Source organism: Pteronotus mesoamericanus, unplaced genomic scaffold (genome assembly GCF_021234165.1).
Source record: "Pteronotus mesoamericanus isolate MK-2021 breed Mesoamerican mustached bat unplaced genomic scaffold, CSHL_Meso_final contig_130, whole genome shotgun sequence".
NCBI lineage: Eukaryota > Metazoa > Chordata > Mammalia > Chiroptera > Mormoopidae > Pteronotus > Pteronotus mesoamericanus.
The window spans coordinates 17,212,732-17,215,255 of record NW_026555060.1 but is presented as its reverse complement, the minus strand read 5'-3'; the positions used below and the strand labels follow the sequence as shown (position 1 = coordinate 17,215,255).

The window sequence follows — 2,524 nt, the reverse complement described above, 5'->3', positions numbered from 1 at the left end:
CAGGGTGAGGCAAAAGTAGGTTTATAGTTGTGAGTATGCAAAACAGTTTATTCATGTATTATTATTTATTAATCATTGTATTATTTTCTATACAAACAACTGTAAACTTATTTTTGCCCCACCCTATATTTCTCTTTTTTGTAGAGAACAAATTTAAATAATAGTTATTCCTAAATAGATTGATGGAATTAAATCAATAAACCCCAAACAATTAATGAGATCCTCCTTTCATTGTTAACTGAGAATTTGCAAATGCTGAATAATTAATTTTTGCATCAATAGTTAACACAATTTAGTAATAGGAGAGCTGTCTGATTAAGAATTTAAATCTTAGGTCATGACCCATAACAGGTAAGTCTGACCCTTCTTTTATTAGATCTCAAATGGATAGGATCTTGAAATAATATATAATATGTGAGGCTTACAAGTATGAGAACAAAAATAAAAGCATTTCAACATTTTCACACTAATTCTTTGGTTAAGTTATATGGGATTGGGTGGAAGCAGAGGTGAAAACTAAGCATGGTCCTTATAGAAATTTTTTTAGACTTCATACCATGTTTAAGTTGTCTCCTAATGATTGGTCAATATCCAACTAAAGCCATGATTCCTCAGGCAAAGTAAAATGGAGGTCAATAATTTTTTGTGAACTTGATCAATACAAAAAGCTAAACTAAATCATACAAAGAAAAAGAACTCTCAGAAACAGCTTTTCCTCCCCTCCCCATTCACACTTCCCCCAAACACACACACCATCAGTTTATTCTCGAGCAAAACTTGTCTTAGATTTTCATTTTACTTTTTTCCTCCATACAGAAGACTTAAAAAAAAGTTTGCTAATAAAGTTTGCTAATGAAGTTTGCTAAAAGTGTGCTGACTTATCAGTACACTATCTCATCAGGCATTCCAAAAGTCGGAACACAAGCACTGGTACCCAAAACAGAGTACTTTACTCCTCCCTCAGAATGAATGGAGACCAGAAATTGGATGTTTATGACCAAGAAAAAGCAGAATTTCATCCAGGAGTTCTCTCAGATTGTCAAAGTGCTGACTGAGGATGACATGGAGCACTCAGATACTGGAGATGTTATTGCCTGGCTCAAGGAGGTCCTGAAGTACAATGTCATTGGGGGCAAATATCAGTGGGGTTTGACAGGGCAGATAACAGTGGTGGGATCAAGAAAGCAGGAGGCTGATAGTCTCAGCTGGCCATGACAGTGGGCTGGTGTGTGAAACTGCTCCAAGCTTTCCTCCTGGTGTCAAATGACATTAATGAATTCACCCCTCACCTGACGGGGGCATATCTGCTGGTATCAGAAGCCAGGCATAGGTTGGATGCCATCAATGATGCTATGCTTCTGGAAGCATCTATCTACTGACTGCTGAAGCTCTACTGCTGGGAGCAGCCCTATTACCTGAATCTGATCAAGCTCGTCCTGCCAAGTTCCTATCAGACTGAGATTGGACAGACCTGGACCTCAGCACAGCCCCATAGGGCAATGTGGATCATGGCAGAATCACTGAAAAGAGGTACAAGCCTATTGTCCAGTATAAGACAGCTTTCTACTTCTTCCATCTTCCTGTAGCTGCTGCCATGTATATAGTGGGGATTGAGGGGGAGAAGGAACATGCTAAAGCCCGGAAGATCCTACTGGAGATACGAGAGCTCTTTCAAATTCCGGATGATTACTTTGCCCTCTTTGGGGACTTCAGTGTGACAGGCAAGACTGGCGTTGACATCCAGGACAACAAATGCAATTGGATGGTGATTCAGTGTCAACAAGAAGCCTCTCCAGAACAGCGCCAGATCCTACAGGAGAAGTATAGGCAGAAAGAGGCGGAGAGGGCGGCCTGGGTGAAGGCACTTTGTGAAGAGCTGAATCTGCAGGCTTTGTTCATGCAGTATGAGGAAGACAGTTAAAGCCACCTTGTGTGTCTCCTCGAGCAGTCCTCTTCACCCCTACCTCTAGCCGTCTTCCTGAGGCTAGTGCACAAGCTCTACAAGCAGAAGAAGTGAACTAGAAATGCCAGGGCAGGGAGGAGAGGCTCTCAATAAATTACAGTAAATCCTCAAAAAAAAAAAATGACAGGACACTCTTGTTTTTGTGGTCAGCTTGACCACAGAGAGAAAAAAGCCAGTGTGATGGCTGTGTCTGGCCTGCCTTATCAACTTGTCTCAAATGTTCTAGAAATTACTAGATTATCACCTGTTATCTGCTTCATTCTGGTCATATAGACTGAGCTCTGTACTGCTAATGTCATAGCAGTTCTCTCCTGGTCATGGACCTTGAAGTCTAGGCTGGAGGTGTGAACATAAATCAGTACACAATAAAGTTCTGAACAAAGATGATAGGATTCATGACTTGAAGAGTGTAGCACAGGCAGTAGTAGGGACACATAAGTGAGAGTAATAGGGTCCTGAGTTTGGCAAGTCTGCATAAATAGGTTAGGAGGAAAGAAACAGGGAATGATGAGTTCAGTAATAAAGATGTTGAATTTAAGTATTAATAGGACATCCAATTTC

The 2,524-nt window shown here is 40.7% G+C and overlaps 1 pseudogene; it reads left to right on the top strand.

The window, feature by feature from the left end:
- The first annotated feature begins 938 nt into the window (after window positions 1-938).
- On the top strand, window positions 939-2,017 carry LOC129084306 (farnesyl pyrophosphate synthase-like; annotated as a pseudogene).
- Window positions 2,018-2,524: the final 507 nt, after the last annotated feature.